This window comes from Maniola jurtina, chromosome 3 (assembly GCF_905333055.1).
Source record: "Maniola jurtina chromosome 3, ilManJurt1.1, whole genome shotgun sequence".
NCBI classification, from domain to species: domain Eukaryota; kingdom Metazoa; phylum Arthropoda; class Insecta; order Lepidoptera; family Nymphalidae; genus Maniola; species Maniola jurtina.
In genome coordinates, this window is record NC_060031.1 from 15,189,061 (window position 1) to 15,203,660 (window position 14,600).

The window sequence follows — 14,600 nt, forward strand, 5'->3', positions numbered from 1 at the left end:
ATCATCTTCGAACTATTAATTTAATACTAATGTGAATCTATTTTATATATCAAAAATTAATAATTTAGAAGGCATTGATCGTAGGCTTGCATTAATAGTATGCATGAGCAATAACAATTTTATCGCAAACGAACTCAATTTTATGTGTATTAAATTGCGTAAATAAAAAATGTTCTATATTTTGTAAAGTCTATGTGCAGCATGATAATAAGTTATAAATCGTTTTCAGTTTAAAATTTAAACTAAGTAGGTAGATAGTTTTAATTATTAAGAACTAATTCTGATTAAGAAAGGCTAGTTGTAACAAAGCCTTTCAGTCAGAACAGTTTAGTTAAAATTAGTTTAAACTGAAAACGATTTAATGTTACTAGACTAGTTTTATATTAGTACCTAAGCGAGTGATAGAAATTTTCTTGTAGTGCACAAGGTAGATATAAACCGTGCATTTTAAAAATTGAATCCCTTAAAACCAGACTATAGGCTAAGTTTAGCGAATTTCGTACATCCTATCGAGAATATATACATATTATAAATTATTGCAGTAGGTCCAGTAGGTATGCTTTTTAGTGCCTTGTAGAGTAAATATCTATGCTGTTTGCAATGTGCGTGATTCGGTACTTTATTAGAAAAACATCACATAACACACCTAACTAAGTAAACATAGGTATTAGGTGTACCTTTACATAGTATTATTAGCTAAACGCACAGTAGTCCATTAAGTAAGACGTACGAATAGTTAAAAAAATGGAATTTTACAACACAACATTAAATTGTAAATATCTACCTCCGGATTTACCTGGCTGGGTATCCTTTTGGAGTATTTTGTCAATTTTTAAAATAGTCATATCATGGATAAAATACGGTCACTCTTAACCTTAATGGTTAGCATAGCTTTTAAGCTAATATGTTGTGCTTTTTACAATAAAATGCCTTCGAATGTGTGCCTTCTGAAACTGCCAGTTACTAATTAAATATATTAATGTAAATAAATATTTTTTAAGATTATTGTTTTAAATTGAAATGCATTTTTTCACAGAACTTTATTAAGGACATAATGATTGTGATTAGTATTGTAATTTAGTACGTACTTAATAATTTTAAGGGACATTTGAGAAAAATATAATAATATGATAGCCGATTTTTTTAAATATTTTTGAAAGTGACATTTTCTTACAGAAAAATTAAACAAGCACAAATGCCTAATACTGTATGGATTGAAAGGTGCAATTCGTCAACTATTTAGTTTTTCCGTTACGCCGATTAGTTTTTAGCTTAAAGAATAAAATTTTATGGCGCGGAATCTCCTTAAATAAAAAGCGATCTCTTAAATAAAGTTACAATTTAAATAATTAAAAATTGAAAAATTAAGTTCTGTGAAGAGATGTTGTTTAGTTTTTAAAAATTAGCGCTAACGACGCCATTGTTATTTTTATTATTAATTAATTAAAAAAATAATGATAATTATTTATTTCTCATAATTTCGTATTAATAAGAATTCCGCTTCTACTTATAAGTTAACGGTGAACTAAAATTATGGGTGTCCATAATATCATTTGTATATACATAATAATATGAATTATTATGAATACATTTTTGGTTGTTTGTCTGGGTAATTTGCATTTACCAAAAATAAAACTGTAATTAATTTTTTTGTTTTTTAATACAATCTCGTTTTTATTTTCACTGACCTTGTGTTTTCGTTATTTCTTTTAACTTGCGTATTCTGGTGACATAAGATAGATCGGGTGCAGTTTGAACCTGCCAGTTTTTAGTCATCCCAATGTTAATAATTCAATCCAACACCACAGCTAACACCTTCAAATAGAAACCTACTACTCTACTTAGGTAAGTATAAGTACCTAACTTAATAAGGTATATAGGTAGGTACTTAGTTACATGCGCCCATGCATTAGGTATATTTTGGTGTAAATAATATTCTATGTGCCTACCAAGAACGTGGCGTCGACACCAATATTTGCCAGGTCTAAGGTAGTAATATTTTTGTCTTTATATGTGAAAAAAGTTGAATTTGTGGTGAAATAGGTAATTATTGTGTCTTGACTTTAGATCTCTTGAATAGTTACGTCATTCGATATGTATACTACTTAGGTATTTTTCAGACATAGGTAGGTACTAAACCAGGACGCCAGTAAATTACAAATAGTAAAATAGGGTAGATACTTCTCATAAGTGTATCTACACGCGACGTCGCGGATAGTCACGGCGACAAAAACAAAAGGCGCGCTATAACGCCATAAACGTGACGCGAAGAAAACGGCACCATCCGCCACACGGAACCAAATAAATCATACTTCGGAAACTTATTGCCTCTATTTTTTCACTTGGGTATCTCGTTGGCAGTTGTTAGCTTATTTAGAAGGTCCTAGGTTTGGATCGCGGGTAGGCTTCATCGCTTGGGTGACTTCGGCATTGGCTACTTACTAGCCACAAGACCAGACTAATCCAGCTGGAAACCCCAAATCACAAGCCCCCCTAGCATACTACCTTAAAATTGCTCCCATAGCTGCACAGTACGGCCTGTGCAAAGTTGTGGCGCCGCCCAGTTTAAACCGGAGTGTAAAACAACAGGCTTGGACCACGTGACTGCCGGCGCCCAGTACCCCGCCCGCTTTTTTAAGCGGTGGGGTGACGGGACGCTAGAAATGCGCTATACGAACTTATTTAGCCAGCCACAACGTGTTTTTCCCTAGGCCGCCCTTGGTGGACGGCCTAGAAGTTAACTTACCAAAAATGTTCAGAGTAGTTCAGGGGCTTGGGGGATTCAAAGAGGTATCAATAAAAAAGAAATGGACCAAAGTAGCAGAGGAGATGAACTTTATCAAATTAGCAAACCCAGAAAAATAGCTTGACCAGTTATATGTCAAGTATAATATATACTCCCTTACGACATATTGACTAACCATGAACGTAGAAGTCTGTACCATAAAGTAGAGGCGAGGTGGCACGCCAAGCAGCAGCTGCTGCAAAGGCGTGTGGACAATCCTCTGCACCTAAGGAAGGTCCTTAATGAATCTGTTGAGTCTTCAGACGAGGGAGAGTTGAGCGAGGAAGAAACCAACCATCGTGAAGCAATACTCGACGTTGAAGAGTGTGTCAAGGCCGGCCGCCAAATGCCGCTGGCTACTTTCAGGAAGGTCAGCAGCACGGCCCTACAAATGCACTTCCCTAACGGAGAGCCCACGGTCGATGACATCGAAAGGGCCTACTGGGAAATGGTCCTTCAGGCCACGGACCACATAGGAGTGTACACGGCTTCGGTCGACACGAGCCAATTTGAAATTGGATTTACTACCAATCCCAGCGATCCTATAAGCAAGCATCCATGGAATTTGAAAAACATACGACAAAATGAAGCAAATACCATGCAAATAGCATAAATAAAATGGGGTATTCTTATACCTGTATTTTTGTTACTAAACTTAACTCCTTCATAACGCAACTTTCCAAGCTAAGATTTAAGTTAAAGCATAACTTTTATAGTGGCCAAGATATATTGCTCAGCGCAAGTAGGATTAACGTACGAGTACGTCGCGTCGCTGAAAAAACACATTTAGCGAGAACTTAAAGCTAATGGTAAAATTTTGGCTATGTAGCTAAAAAGCTATAAAACATGACTTTTTTAAATTAATCTTATTCAACGTAAACTTTTTTTATCTCTATTCTTATGCCTACCACTATCATCTAAATTAAACAAGAATAAATTAAAAATTTATAACACCCCCGACAAGTGAAGGTTACAGAAACTAGTAAAGAGCTGATAACTTTCAAACGGCTAGGCTATAGCTAAGAACACTCTCGATCAAGCCACCTTTCAAACAAAAAAGAACTAAATTAAAATCGGTTTATTTGTTTAGGAGCTACGATGCCACAGACAGATACACAGATACAAACTTAGGAAATAACTTTTTGGGTCGGGGTTTAATAAAAGTAACTGTATGACTGATCTATCAACGCACAGCTCACGGCTGGACGGTTGCAGACAGATAGCTATTATGACGTAGAAATACACTAAGAAAGGATTTTTAAAATCCTAAGGGGATAAAACAGGGCTTTGAAATTTCTGTAGGTATTGTATTGTACTATGTAGTGTTTGTGTAGTTGTGTGACGAAATTATGGGTATCAGTTCCCTACCTAGTTAGTATCTACTTAATAAAACCAAAAACGCCTACACAGTACCTATTAGAAAACTATTATGGTTCGTACATAAATGAAATCATATTACGGACGTATGCTATCTGATCTAGGTTGACTATAAAAATATACCTGCATGACCTCTGACTCTACATGCATAATTCCGACCTCAACAATACATGAGTCCGTAACACCCGTAGTATAAAGCAAACAGGAAAATGAGACAATTATTCTCGTAGCCCAGTTTGTCGACAGCAGTCTCTAGTAGAAAGACAACATCTTACAAAATTTAATGAGCTAGGATTCGTTTTGTTCCTTTATTTCAACGGAGAGCTTCAAAGAGAATTGCTCAGTAATTCACAAAGCAAGTGGTTGTCTCTTCATGAAAATAAGAAAATAAAGTTCAAAGCTTTAAGCCGACTATACTAGGTACTTAGGGCTCTTTTATGGAGACGCGGCGCGTTGCGCGTCGCATGGTGCGTCGCGTGGTGCGTCGCGTGGTGCGTCGCGTGGTGCGTCGCGTGGTGCGTCGCGTGGTGCGTCACGTGGTGCGTCGCGTTGCGCTGTTAACTCAAACATATGCCAAGTATGAGAGTGTTCTTGCAGAAGAGTTTGTTTGTTATACTAGTACGACACGCAACTCACATAACACACATCAATGTAAACCTTTGTGGTTTTTCGCTGTGTCAAAAGCAAACTTGAGAAAGTCTCCAGAAAGAGTCGTAAGGTTCCTACTATTACCTAAGTAGGGGTACCTACTACACACAACATGAATATCATCATCGGAATGCATGTATTTCGTAGTACTGATTACGGGTCGCCTTTTAGAATGAGAAGAATGTAGCCCACAGTCTTCTACACGGCCAAGTGCAGTTTGAAAAACTCTCGAGCATATAGATTACCTCACAATGTTTTTCTCATCGTTAAGGCAAGTGCGATTTAGGTAATTGCTTAGAATGCACATAACTCGTTAACTCGGGATCGAGCCCCAAACCGAGGAGGTTAACGTCTTAACCCAGTAGGTTATTACCACTTTTTAACAAGTTTTTATGAAATAGAGACAATTTATACTTACCTTGTACAATTCAAGTGGCGCAAGATTCGACCGTGGCGTGTGGAAATCCCTACAAAAGACCTACGAGTAGATATGTCTAGTGGTCTAGCAGACCTAGGCTACGTCTGTTGGTTGATGATAATGATAATGAATAATTAAATCAGTCCATCAATCATTATCGCAAGAAATCTCCAACCAGTAGGTATATTAATGGAAATGGGTTCTCAGCAATGAAAAATACGACGCAGACTTGTGAAATCCAATTTTCCATACAATCGTGCAATACGAAACTGTGAGAAATTCAATTTTTCCGCAATTACAAAATCAACCTTGCACCTTTAGAAATATAGTTTAGATTGGATAAACAATCGTGTATCTGAAAATAAGCAAGCAAATCATTTAGCAATAGTAAACCGATATAGTGGGTTATTATTAAGAGGTAGTTGGGGATTCCACGGGTGTTGTGGTCCCATAAGGGGTGCGTGTCCATTGTCATAAAGGATAGGTCTTATAAAACTCTTTTGTAATTTTATACCACGGTTTAGTGAGTCTTTTTAAACGACTTCCAAAAAGAAAGAGGTTTTCCAATCAAGCTCGGCGTTTCAAAATGTTAAAATAAAGAGCGGAGGCGAATGCTCAAAATCGTAGAGTCCGGAAAACTAAACGATTTCAACATCTTCTAGAACGTACCTACATATAACAAGCTTCTTTACAAGTAAGTGGCTGGTAGGTATATCAACGGAATCACAGGGAACGGATTTTAAATTATTATACCTACAACCTAAAGCTTTTAATTAAGTATTTATTATTTGTCTTTACGCCTAATATTATTGAGGTCTGGTGTAGAGGTGTCAAATATGGTTAGATTCCTATATCATAATATTAATGTTTGTTACAGAAAAATATTGAATATTTTTTACGTTAAAATATATTAACTATCAAAAAAAAAAGCCGCAAGCAGAAACTTGCATGCAAACGATTTTCAACCTTATTGACATATTTCAGAAAACCACATATTAGCAATCTATGAATGATACTGAGCAAGAATATGACAAAATAACAACTTTCTCGTTACCGTCAATAAGGTCGAGAATCGCTTGCACCTGTTTTTCTGTTGCTTTCACCCCTAGCGAACCATTATACAGATTACCACCTTAAAAGCTACGTCTGGGAGGTGTCGGAGGAGGTTCTGTAGAAATATATTATATCACTTTAAAAAACAAATAATTTTTATTTTGTATTTTTATACTTAAATTATTTCTTTTCATTTTTTTTTTATAAGAATCATTAAAAAGAAGTGAGAACTTATCGCCGGCGCACTACTGAGCACGGGTCTCCATTTCAATAACACTCAAGTAATAAAAATAGTACCTAACACGATATACTAGTACCAACAAATTTCAAAGGCACTTGTAAACCTTTACTTCAATAAGTACCTACAAGCTTCACAAAAATAAATAATAGATTCTGTATTCCTTGTTAGCACCCTTCAGGTTCAGATACGGAACCCTAAAAAGCATGACAATAAAGAAATCCCGAAAGACGTATAGTATATGGTAATAATTTTACTCTAAATACCTAGGTACCTATACCTACCTACGTATTTATGCAAAATTAAAAACAATTGGAATGATAAAGAAATGTCAAGAAGGTACAAAAAGTAGATAAGTTTACCCAGTTACCTATTTAAAAATCGTTTTAATAACGAGTTTTTATTTTAGCCTTCATCACGGCTAAAACTAATACAAAAATCGAACAACCCAAGCTCCAAGCACGCCGGAGCTATAACAGACACTCGGTTCCTATGGCTACCTCCCAGTTCCATCATGAGACCCTGGATATAATCCACTATGCCCACCCGGTTCCATCATGAGACCACACAAACACACACATTTCCAAAAAGACCAATACAATTTACGTACCTAACCTATAATAACAAATATGCGCGTCACAAATCTACAAAATCAAGTAACTAACCTAATCTGTGATAATATCAACTCCGAATATCGAAATATGATATTATTTACATTCAGTATTCACCCACAACCAAGTTCACAAATAAATAAAACTACTGTCCTGATTGAATAGCAAAATCGAAAGAATCTATTTGATAAATGAAACTACCGAGGGGCGATATTCCAAACGAATTAAAAACCAACGCGTAGCGATAGAATATAATATTTTATCGCGTATGATATTCGCTATTGATATCGTGTGACGTAGATCGTAGGTCTATCTTTGGCAAACGCCTCGTCAAATTTAAAAGCAATTACTAATAGAAAATGTATTGCTTTAAAAATTTTATATTAAATATGGGGTTTAAGGAATATCTAATATCCTGAATATTTTTTTTATATTGAATATGTATTGCAAAGCGAAAGCCGCTATTATTGTTTCAATATTGTTATAATAATATATGTGACTTACATCCTTGTCCGGGGCTGTACCAGGGTAACCTGGACTACTATCCGGTAATCTATTCTACCCGATATAATGGAGCTGTGGCTACATCTAATATTCAAGTCTGGTTCAGCGCGAGTGCCGCTAGTTATTGTGTCAATATTGTTCACTGTATTGTCTTCCCTAACGCGGGAACACCCGGGTAGCCCGGGCAACTATCGGGTAATCTACTCCTACGAATTAATATCCTTTTATTAAGCGATTCTGTAGCACGTGCTTGGTTCATATTAATCTTTGGACGTGGAAATACCTCTCCTTATTTCTCGGGGATTTATTCTACACAAAATCCGGCCAAGTGCGAGTCCGACTCGCGCACCGAGGGTTCCAAACTTGGATATTTTTTCCGACATTTTGCACGATAAATCAAACACTATTATGCATAAAAATAAATAAAAATCTGTTTTAGAATATAAGGTAAAGTCCTTTCATATGATACGTCCCACTTGGTATAGTTATCTTACTTTGAAAATTGAAACACATTTTAATTTTTTTTTTAAATGATGTAACCACAAATTCGTGGTTTTCAGATTTATTTCTGTACTTGTGCTATAAGACCTACCTACCTGCTAAATTTCATGATTCTAGGTCAACGGGAAGTACCCTATAGGTTTTCTTGACAGACACGACGCACGGGCGAACGAACGGACGGACGGCAACAAAGTGATCCTATAAGGGTTCCGTTTTTCCTTTTGGGGTACGGAACCCTAAAAATCTCAATATTATATTTTCTTCAGGGCAATAACATAGTCAACAGCCTTGGTAGAGTTCACCTATCCAATCTTATCTGTACCAGTGACCATTTGCAGTGCGAGTATAGGTTTAATTTAGTAGAGGATTAGTATAGGTAACCTAGGTAAATGATAATACCTTCGAATGTTATAAAATAAAGGTCACTGCTATGCTAATACAATATAGAGGAAGTGAGTAGTGACTTTACATCGACAGGACGTAGTTAATAAAGCCCCCGCAAGTTTGAAACTAGGTTCATAAGTAACTGTACGAACTCGGTTAGCAGAAGGATGGATTGCACAGTTAGTTACTTAGTTAACTTTGCTAGCTTACTGTGTTTGAGTTGGCCAGTGGACTGCCTTATCAAATAGAGGCAGGAATATGAAACTAAATAGATTTATTAAGTAGTTTCTTCAGTTTCATAAGCCTAGGACCAGATTTTTTTTAAAGACCCTGGTTTAATGGCAACGTTCTATTAGGTATACCTATAGTAAGCGCAAAAACAGTAGGTACCTACTTATACAAATCTGACCACCAAGTGTATGACTGCACATTGTAAAAACTAATCTCAGCCAGGCTTGTGTTTTTAATCCTTAGTCCTTTATGACCTGCGCAGGTCTCAATATTGTCAGATAGGCTTTTTTTTCCTACCAAACCAACCTTTTAAAAAATTTCTTACTAATCACACAAAAACCATTAAAATATGTCGCGTTGCGTGTTAAAAGTGTGCTTTCACCCTAATATCCCTTTATCTTTTGTCAAATTAGAATTAATTTTATTAGCCTCACGTCAATCCAAATGAAATCGCTTTAATCTACTCAATTTAGGTTTAGTTTAGAGACAGCAAATAAACAAGCCGGCGAAATAAATGGAATAGTCCACCGAGGGTTATTTCATTTCCGTTTCGAGGCTGGGGTCGATTAGACAGACAGACGTTTGAGAAAGACTCGCAGAGCTAAGATTTACGTTGCTACCCCACGATGTAGAGTCAGAGAAAAACTCGATTTTCACTTTTTAAAAGTGACTACGGACGGACCACACTGTGAACGACGGACCGCCCCGTGTCCATCATCCACAGGTATTCCCGAGGGCTAGGGTTCGCGGGGAGGGCAATTCCCTTTCCACGTTCTCAATCCTCAACATCTCCCTCGCCCGTCACCAAACTGGACAGGCGAGAAACCGGTGGAGCAGCCAGTGATTGGATGGGTGATGAAACACTCATCATCAATCACCCAACATAGCCACACCCTAACCTCCTGGGGCTATGCCCCATGGGTGCGTCTTCTGCATCCTCTGCTTTTCAGAGGGACGCGCGGACAACATCCAATCCCTGCCAGGTCTATTAGCCATAGCTAACAATATCCCATGAAGAGAAATTGTAACCAGGCCCAAGCGTTGCTGTTATCTGCAACACTCAGGTATACGGGGCGGTTGCCTGGCTGGTACTACACCAAAGCCAAGTCTCTGAAACTTTTTGATATTATTTTGCGAACGGTACAGCAGAAAAGCTAATTTAATCGTTCGGAACGGGCGCCGACGTCAGTCTATCTGATGGCATAATCGAAAACAACTGGAGAGTGCCCGACCGCGGCCTTTAATCGCAGGTAAACAATCTCGGAGCTTGCGAACTTTGTAAGATGTTTGTTACAGCTCGCTCTTAACTTTGGTTAGGTTTTGAATTAATTTTGGAACTGGATTACAACCGGATTTACTAATGCTTTGTGCATGAATTTATTTAAAGATCTGGAGAATGATATAGACTGCCTCTAGGATTGTAATCCAGCATTATTTTTAATCCAGCCCCAATCCAGCCGGAAGCGCAGCGTTAGCAGAACTCCCCACTAGGTGGACAGATGACATCAAACCGCAAACGAGTGGCAGAGAACCGCTGGTTTCAAGCGGTGCTAGACCGTGGTGACAAGAGACCTATGTCCAGCTGTGGCCTGTGGACATCTATCGGTTGATTATAATGATGATGAAGCAATATAAAACTCGTGGTATAATAATAATAATTTGTTATTAATAAATAGTTGAATGTTTAAATGAATTTGCTTTAAAAAATGGTTTTAACTGCAATGATCTCTGTGAAAACAGCGAGATTTTTTAAAACTTTTCTTTGACATAAACTCTGCTTGGAACTTTTAAAACATACGTCATTAGGTCAACAGCACTCCCCTTTAGACCGATTGACTGGATTTCTTCCACCGAATGCGCAATAAACGATCTCATTCGTCGAACGCTTTTGAAAATATGAGTCAGTGTTACGGGCAAAGATCGCTGGGTGTACTAAATTGACTCTTCCCGGATAGTATATGACGTCTTTACGGAGAGCTTTTGAATATACTGAGGCATAGCCACAAAATACATAGATAGGTACAGAAGGATGGTTCTACTTTTATTTACCTAACAGTGAAACTGGCCCAATTTAATTGGAAAACATTAGAGGTTTCTCGGGTTGCCGACATCCACAGCGAAACGATGGTCAAGTAGAAGGTCGAAGCTGAATGAAGGGACGATGAAGCGAGTTTTCTGAATAATTCATTTTAGTTGAATGCAACTCGCGATCAACTGCTAATAGACCGCACTTAATTGTAGTCAGTTAAAACTAAGTGCAATGCCACTTAATTATGTAGTTTTAGCCAACGCAAGCACAATAAAGATACCTACCTGTTTGCGTCGCGCAATCGGGTAAAAGTTAAGGCGTATAGTTATTATTTTCTGAAATTATGTCCTGCTTTTAAAGCAAAGTTAAGAACATTCCAAGCATAGTTGTACGATACTTGTTGTACTTTGTACGATATTTGAACTTCGGCCGTAGCATCAACATATAAAAGGATAAAATTTCCCCAAAAGCCTGTATTGGCATGAAAAAGGCTCCCAATAATATCAAAGCGCGCTTATCTAATACCATTTTGTTTGGATTTCGGATTTAGACGTAATGTGGTTTATGAACACGGTTGGGTTGTCTGAAAAGATGTTTTAGTACAAGAGGATTTCAAAAAATATTGTGAGGACAGCTACCGAAATGCGAGGCTTTTAGCCATGGTTTTTTAAACTTCACTAAACTGCAGTGTCCTAATGAAGGAATATATATGTCACAGCCAAAGTAATAAATCCTGATATTATATATATTATCTAGTCATTATTTATAATGTCTACCCAATTTAGATAAACTGATAATTGACACAGAATTAATCACATTAACTAGCAATTTTATATAATTTCTTCGAAGACTTGGATGATGTAATAAAACAAGTAGGTACTTACAGGTAAATATTATAAAATTATATTTCAATTTGCCTTATGCATACCTAACTATATGTGTAGCAATATTATACTGTTTTGAGACTTATTTCGTGGTTTAATGACATAATTATGTATTATAACGGGTACATAGGTTAGGTTAGGTTAGGTTAGGTTAGGTTAGGTTAGGTTAGGTTAGGTTAGGTTAGGTTAGGTTAGGTTAGGTTAGGTTAGGTTAGGTTCAAAGTTAGACCGTATTTATTACTTTGGCTAACTTTGAACCGCTATTATGAATAATATCCGGATAAAGTGATTAATTTATTACATTGTCTAGTCAATTTTGATATTATACATAATGACCAGTCATTATGTATAATAGCTATTTAATCACTATGACTGTAACATATATATTGCCTTGCATAGTTCTCTAGATCCTATTCTACCTAGAAGTAGTAGAACTGTATGTATAACGTTTTGCACTATCAATTTCATTCATGCCGCGTAAATTTTGTTTTTGGGAAATCCACTCAAGAAGTAGATGGTAGGTAGGAACTAACATACCTAAAAGTGCAAAGTAATTAAGTCACAAGTGTAAATTAAAAATTTATAACACCCCTGACAAGTGAAGGTTACAGTAACTAGAAAAAAGCTGATAACTTTCAAACGGCTGAACCGATTTTCATGGATTATAGCTAAGAACACTCTCAATCAAGCCACCTTTCAAACAAAAAAAAACTAAATTAAAATCGGTTCATTAGTTTAGGAGCTACGATGCAACAGACAGATACACAGATACACACGTCAAACTTATAACACCCCTCTTTTTGGGTCGGGGGTTAAAAATATGTAAGTATAAAGTAGGTATCTAGGTAAATTAGGTTTGTAAAAATCGAGAGGCTGTAAGATGTATTTTTTTAATACTTTACATGAAAAATAAACAACAATGAAAAAGTAATCTTGAAACGTATTACGAGTTGTTCAAACAAGCAATTTTCTCTTATTGGCAAACAGCGTGTTGTGTTGAATCTTATAATAAAATGCTTTCTTTTAGATCATATAAAATCTACATAGGTACATTTTTTTTAGATAAAATAATTCTAATTTTTAACAGTAGGTACAAGAAGTACCGAGGTTCTTATTAGGATTCAAGTTGCCTTCAAACTACGGAAATATAATATATACTAGCTGTGCCCGTTTCGGGCATACAACTATTCGCCTATACTCTCCCAGGATACGTGCGTTCGCTACGAATAACTGAATCTTTATGGCAGCGGCGCGGCTCTCAGCGCGCTTTATATAGCCACGGACGCTCAGGCGCGAGGTGTGTAGTACGTACTCTGTACGTTAAAATGTTCGCCATGATTCTTTAAATTGACATAACTTTTTTATTTATGAACCGATTGACATGAAGTGAAAACTGTATCTAAATCGAATAAGCCGTTTCTGATATTAGCGTGCACGAACACACAGACAAACAGACAAACAGACAAAAAAAAATTACAATTTCGGGTTCGGCATCGATATAATAACAACCCCTGCTACTTTTTTTTAGTATATTTCCATAGTACAGACACCACTTTACTACAATTTTATTATATGTATATTGTATAGATAGATAAATATCGCTCACCCTACTTTTAAATGTCATTGTTCACACTTAGATGTAATATAAATTACAATATTGTAATAAAAACTAGCAATTATCTACAGTTTCATACCTACATATTGAATCGCATTTCTAATGCAAAGAAACTGTTAAATTGCGGGCACAGTAATGAATGGGATACCAACCGGAATCCGAGTCTATCCCGTGATGGAATCCATTAATCACTTTCCAAACAAACAACACAGCTCTCCCGAAATAGGTGTGGTTAATTTGGAATTTGTTGAATGGAAATTGGAAAGCTCTTTACAAGATTTTTTCTTGTAGGGGGTACGTTTCTAAGGAAATAATATTTATTACCGACGTCCGCCTGCTATTCGGAAAGTCGAAGATTCGATCCCAGGCACACACCTCTAACTTTTATCACATGCTTTAAATGTGAAGGAAAACATCGTGAGACCTACGCGCCTGAGAGTTCTCCACAATGTTATTTTTTGAAGTTTGCCAATCCAACCCTTCTCATTCTGGGAGGAGGCCCGTGGTGGCTGGCGATGATTTGAGATGATACTGAACTAATTTAGAGTAAAAAAATTGTTGCCAGTTTGTTGGGTTCATTTTATTTTCAATTCTGTAAAGAAACACCTTAGAAGTTAGGCGCATTTTTTTTTTTTACGTCGAAATCAAAGTTACGCTAAGATTTGATAAACATAAATTTTTAACTTGTCTTGTAGAGTGTCGCGAGGAAATCTCGCGGAAGGAAGTATATGTACAACACATTGTAACCTCGACACGGGACGAGGAAATATTCCCTTCATGTGTGTATAATTTCATATTTAGTTTCGAGAAATCAAACGGTGTTTTATATGTCGCGAGGAAATATCGTTTATACTTGTCTAACTTTTATCCTATTCTCTGCTTTCTTTGGCACAAAATAAAAAATACTAATTTAATCTAAGTAAATTTTCATATTCTCAAGTATCGAAGCTTTTTAAACTAAAAGGCTCCACTCCATTGGGAATAAAAGAAAACTCAAAACACAGACGCGAAAGAAGTGTAGTACTTTAGTAAGTATAGGTATTCTAGTTCTATACCTACCCATTTTTTACAGTTCCAACTTTTATGACGCGCGTTCGTTTCGAATAAAGCGCCGGCCACACAGGCCGCGTATGTGTCGCGTAAGCTTAGACGTAGCGCGTACCATTGCGTTGTTATGTGTGGACTATGGAACTGTATGAGACATGGCATACCGCTTGCGTGGCATGGACGTTCGCCCAAGCCCAACGTATTCGTCCTACACGTTGGAAGAAAGCTTATCTTCTAATTATTATATTGAGGAGCTGGTAAACAAAACGGTGTTA

General features: G+C 36.7%; 1 long non-coding RNA gene across 1 annotated transcript; it reads right to left on the reverse strand.

The window, feature by feature from the left end:
* Positions 1 to 35: 35 nt before the first annotated feature.
* On the reverse strand, positions 36 to 13,345 carry LOC123881258. The gene is made up of 3 exons (XR_006799441.1): positions 13,334 to 13,345; positions 13,214 to 13,215; positions 36 to 796 (listed from the first exon to the last, which is right to left on the reverse strand). It is a non-coding gene; the product is annotated as an uncharacterized LOC123881258 (long non-coding RNA).
* Between the last annotated feature and the right edge of the window lie 1,255 nt (positions 13,346 to 14,600).